Raw genomic sequence first — 6,000 nt, 5'->3', positions numbered from 1 at the left:
AAGGCCGTAAAATTTGCTAAACGGCATGTCCCGAATTCTAAGTATTTTTAATATATATGCATTTAGAGGGCCCCGCAGCTTCTACATTTTTGTTTGTCGAGGCTCGTCTCATTTATTATTAAAAGAAATTTACAACGTCATGGAAATGCATCTCGGGCCACGCCACAATCAATGCGCCCGTAAGTAAAGACATATTTCGACTCCGTTGAGATTTGGATTTGGGTCACATAAATGTGCACCCGAGTTTAGGGAGATAACATTATTAAAGGCGCGCCTAAAGCAACTAGCGCATTATTATTTTTTGGGTAGGGCCGTGAAATTTGCTAAACGGCCCGTCCCGGAATCTAAGTATTTAATACATATATTTTGTGAGGGCTCCGCAATTTGTACATTTTTTATTTTTGGCGAAGCTTGTCCCGTTTTTATTTTATTTTTTTTTAAATTTTTTATTTTTTATTTTTTATGTTTTTAAAAGAATGTCATTTTTACGCCTTTAACAATACTAAACCTTACGGCTTCTTTACAACTACAATCTCATAACTTGTCAAGATTTGATAAAAGAAGTTAAGCGAATGAGTGTTTCGGGCGTAGTAACAACACGTACTAATACTAATCTTGTCCAAACAAACTAAGACAATGAAGGGACGAGCGAATCAATGTCAAACTATGTCTTAGGACTACTACTACAACTAAATCAAATGACGTCAAGTAAACAATAATAACATAACACAAAAATGAACTAAAATGCATACGGTGAAACATAAGCAGAATCTCAATTGATATATTGCAACTTCAAACATTGAACGTAAAATTTCTTTAATCCAATACATCGAGGCTTACTAACCTGAATAAACAGAAATGCATAGAGCCATGGACCGAACCTCAACATCGACTTCAACGAACAAACTCGACGCGTCGGACCTCGACGAACAAAGACGACCTCAACGGACTGCACGACAACAGTGAAAGAACCACGATAACATGAGCTGAAGCAGTGGTGGTCGCGTTTGGACGGTGGGGTTGCGGGCAGTGGTTGACGGGCCTGTTTGGTGATGGTTTTTGTTGGTTCCACAGGTGGTTTTTAGGCGATGGGGGAGGTGACAGACTGGTGGTTTTCGGACGTGAGGCTGGTGAAGCTGGGACGGGCAGCGTTGGTGGTCGACGGTGGTGTTGAGCTGGGTTGTTTGGTCGTCGGCTTGACAATGACGACGAGCAGGAGCTCGTGGGCTGGGGAGGGCGAAACAGTGGTGATTTGGGTGATGACGATGATGGTTTCGACTGGGAAGGTGAGGACGGTGGTCTGTCGATGGTTATGGCATTTTGACAGTGGTCGGCGATGGAGGAGTTGGGTGGTCGTTCATGGAGTGTTGATGGTGGGGGGCTGTTCGGAGGTTGACGACGCTGGGGGAGGTAGTTATGGCGTCGGGGTGGTGTTTGGGAGGAGGAGGGTGGTCCGTTGATGGATGGGGCTCGTTTCGTTTTCTTCGTAGGGTTTTTCTGTTTCTTCTTCTCAAGAAGAAGATCCACAGTACATGTTTTCTTTTTCTTTTTTTTAAAATTCCAAAATTCCCAAAATCCCCCCTTTGTCAAATGTGTTAGTCCGTGTATTTGACATGGTTTGCCCAGAAAAATGAGCCCACACGTGGTGGGGTTCAAGGCATATGTTCCCCACACGTGGTGGGGTTCCCCACGTGTCCTGGACACGGTTATTATGGGCTAGGTCCGAAAATTAGGCCTAAAACCGGGTAGTTTGAACCCGAATATTATTCTTTTGCCCGGACTCGAGAAATAGGAACACGTTGCTTAACTAGTCCTATGTAAGCAAAATAACTACCGAAAATAAGACTAGTATTTAACAAAACTATATCTTTTTTTAAATATTTTTAAGGTTTTAAAATAGCTACAAAATATTAATAAAACTATTTTTGTAATTTTCGTAAATATTAAGATAAAATATGAAGTACTATTTTTGTATTTTTTCAAAGTTAAAACGACTATAAAATATTAATAAAACCATTTTTTTGTAATTTTCGTAAATATTAAGATAAAATATGAAGTAATATATTTTGTATTTTTCAAAGTTAAAATAACTATAAAATATTAATAAAACTATTTTTTTTGTAATTTTCGTTTTTTAATAAAGACAAAAATATGAAATAATATTTTTTGTATTAAAATGACTTCAAAACATTAATAGAATTATATATATTTTTTTTGTTAATTTTCGAATTTATATAAAGTACCAAAATAAAGTGCAATTTTTGATTTTTTCAAGTTTATGAGGGATACATAAACTAAAATTTATATATATACTTTTTTTTTTGTAATTTTTCTTTTTGCAACGAAATAAAGTAAAAATAGTTAAAATAGCTATACTAGACCCAATTTCACATATTCACACTAAAATGTGAAAATTCTCGGGGAGGGTCAAAAATCACGTGCTTACAGCTGCCCCTCTTTGACTGGAAACACGAAGAGTTTTCCGACAAAGAACGACTAGCCGTGTTTTTGACCCGACCATTACTTGGACGGACTACACTTCAGGAAAGGGAGAGAATGTGACTGAGCCCTGGTATCTGAGCTGCCTACATATCCTTGGTTATACAGGAATCAGGCCACGTGTAGTTCGGGAGGAGAGAGATAGTGAAGTGTACCGAGGTGAAGAGCCGATCGAGGTGCCGTTCCGTTGAGGTTCCGGTCCGCGGTCCTGTCGTTACAACAAAAATGAAAACCGAAAAGACTAACTAAGCCTATCAGCTACTAATTACAAAGATTCCTATCTCTTAAGTCTTCTGAAACTTGGTCTTGAGTCTTGAATGGTGCTTCATACAGACTTTGGATTGGAACCTTGATACTTGTTAGTTGTAGGCGCTAGTTCTTGAACAGACCACATCTGTTCTCCACTTCCGTAATTTGGGTTCTTTTTCTTTTCCCTTTTTTTTTCTTCTTGTTTTTTTTTTTTTTTTTTGTGTGTGTGACCAGCTTCTGTTGATTATCCCAGACTGTTGACTTACATTCTTGGGGCGAGCTTCTTGTTGCTTCTACCTTGGATTGAGTGCTGGGGATTTTTGTTGTAACCTTCTGCTTTCCAGTGGGTCACTGCTTGATCTTGAAAAATGTTTCTCCGTTCTACAGGCGGACTCCTGACTTCTTCTATCTGCGACACGCAACAACCTCCGTTCTACGGGCGGGTCCCTGACAATCAAAACAAACAAAACAAACAAAATTTTCTAACCCAGTTTGTACTGGGAAGATTCGTGAGTCGTTAGCAAAATTGTAACTCACTTACACTACTGATGCAATGATGAGAGTAAACTAAAGGCTAGGATATGCATCTCCTATGAGTAAAACCAAAACTTTTGCTAGCAAATGTGTCTGCTAAAATAAAAACCTCAATGACTCGAACTAAAAAGTGTGTCTTCTATGGTTGAATCGGAATGAGCTAAACTAGGAAGTGCGTCTCCTAAGGGTGAAAACTTCAGTGACTAGAACTAGGAAGTGCGTCTCCTATGAATAAAATCTCGATTAGGAAGTGCGTCTCCTACGGGTAAACTTCAAAAACTGGACTAGGAATTGTGTCTCCTATGGTCGGACTTAAAATGAATCAAACTAGGAAGTGCATCTCCTAGGGGTGAAATCTCAATTCCGGAAGTGCGTCTCCTGAAATAAAATATAATCTAAAAAGCCAAACTCGGGAGTGCGTCCCCTAAAGCAAAAGTATAACCTGAGTGAACCAGACTAGGAAGTGTGTCTCCTAATAATGAAAACTTAATTCAGGAAGTGCGTTTCTTGTGCATGAAATTAAACTTAGGAAGTGCGTCTCCTCTTGGTAGAACTGAACTTAGAAAGTGTGTCTCCTGTTGGTGAAATAAACTTAGGAAGTGCGTCTCCTATTGGGGAAAACTGTTCTTAGGAAGTGCGTCTCCTACTGGGTGAAACTATTCTTAGGAAGTGCGTCTCCTACTGGTAAAACTTGTTCTTAGGAAGTGCGTCTCCTAATGGTAAAGCTGAACTTAGGAAGTGTGTCTCCTATTGGTAGAACTAAACTTAGGAAGTGCGTCTCCTATGGGTGAAATGAACTTAGGAAGTGCGTCTCCTATGGTGAAACTGAACTTTAGGAAGTGCGTCTCCTATGGTGGAACTGACTTAGGAAGTGCGTCTCCTACTGGTGAAACTTTTTAGGAAGTGCGTCTCCTACTTGTGAAACTTTTTAGGAAGTGCGTCTCATACTTGTGAAACTTAGGTTAGGAAGTGCATCTCTTATTGGTACAATGGACTTAGGAAGTGCGTCTCCTATTGGTGAAACTGAACTCAGGAAGTGCGTCTCCTATTGGTGAACCTATTCTTAGGAAGTGCGTCTCCTAATGGTAAAACTGAACTTAGGAAGTGCGTCTCCTATTGGTAGAACTAAACTTAGGAAGTGCGTCTCCTATGGGTGAAATGAACTTAGGAAGTGCGTCTCCTATGGTGAAACTGAACTTTAGGAAGTGCGTCTCCTATGGTGAAACTGACTTAGGAAGTGCGTCTCCTATTGATGAAACTTGCTTAGGAAGTGCGTCTCCTATTGGTGAAACTTGCTTTAGGAAGTGCGTCTCCTATGGTGAAACTGAACTTTAGGAAGTGCGTCTCCTATGGTGAAACATATCTTAGGAAGTGCGTCTCCTATGGGTGAAATGAACTTAGGAAGTGCGTCTCCTATGGTGAAACTGAACTTTAGGAAGTGCGTCTCCTATGGTGAAACTGACTTAGGAAGTGCGTCTCCTATTGATGAAACTTGCTTAGGAAGTGCGTCTCCTATTGGTGAAACTTGCTTTAGGAAGTGCGTCTCCTATGGTGAAACTGACTTAGGAAGTGCGTCTCCTATTGATGAAACTTGCTTAGGAAGTGCGTCTCCTATTGGTGAAACTTGCTTTAGGAAGTGCGTCTCCTACTGGTGAAACTTTTTAGGAAGTGCGTCTCCTACTTGTGAAACATTTTAGGAAGTGCGTCTCCTACTTGTGAAACTTTTTAGGAAGTGCGTCTCCTATTGGTACAATGGACTTAGGAAGTGCGTCTCCTATTGGTGAAACTGAACTTAGGAAGTGCGTCTCCTATTGGTGAACCTATTCTTAGGAAGTGCGTCTCCTAATGGTAAAACTGAACTTAACTTAGGAGGAAATGCATCTCCTATGGGTAAAGACGTGGAATGTATGCCTCTGTTATCTGGGCGGGCTCCCAATTTCAACACTTGAAAAGTAAAGACTGAATTTATGCCTCTGTTATCTGGGCGGGCTCCCAACTTCAACATTGAAAAGTAAAGACTGAATTTATGCCTCTGTTATCTGGGCGGGCTCCCAACTTCAACACTTAAAAGTAAAAACTGGATGTAGGCCTCTATTATCATGGGCGGGCTCCCAATTTCAACACCTAAAAGTAAAAAGACTAAATGTATGCCTCTCGTTATACAGGTGGGCTCCTGGTCGAACTAAAACATAAAAGCATTCCTCTCGTTATTCAGGTGGGCGCCTGGTGGTAAAGATATGAAAAATGAAATGTCCGCATTATACTGGTGGGTGACCTAGAACAGAAATGAAAAGACAGAAATGTATTCCCGCGTTATACTGGTGGGTGACCTAGAACAGAAATGAAAAGACAGAAATGTATTCCCGCGTTATACTGGTGGGTGACCTAGAACAGAAATGAAAAGACAAAAATGTATTCCTCTCGTTATTCAGGTGGGCGCCTGTCGAACAATAACTTTGAAAATAAGATCCTATTTGAGGGCGGATGAACCCGACATATCCTATTTGAGGGCAGATGAACCCGACATATCCTATTTGAGGGCGGATGAACCCAACAGATCCTATTTGAGGGCGGATGAACCCGACAGATCCTATTTGAGGGCGGATGAACCCAACATATCCTATTTGAGGGCGGATGAACCCGACAGATCCTATTTGAGGGCGGATGAACCCAACATATCCTATTTGAGGGCGGATGAACCCGACAGATCCTATTTGA

This window comes from Nicotiana tabacum, chromosome 5 (genome assembly GCF_000715075.1).
Source record: "Nicotiana tabacum cultivar K326 chromosome 5, ASM71507v2, whole genome shotgun sequence".
In the NCBI taxonomy this organism is placed as follows: Eukaryota; Viridiplantae; Streptophyta; class Magnoliopsida; order Solanales; family Solanaceae; genus Nicotiana; species Nicotiana tabacum.
Note: the sequence above shows the minus strand (reverse complement) of the source record.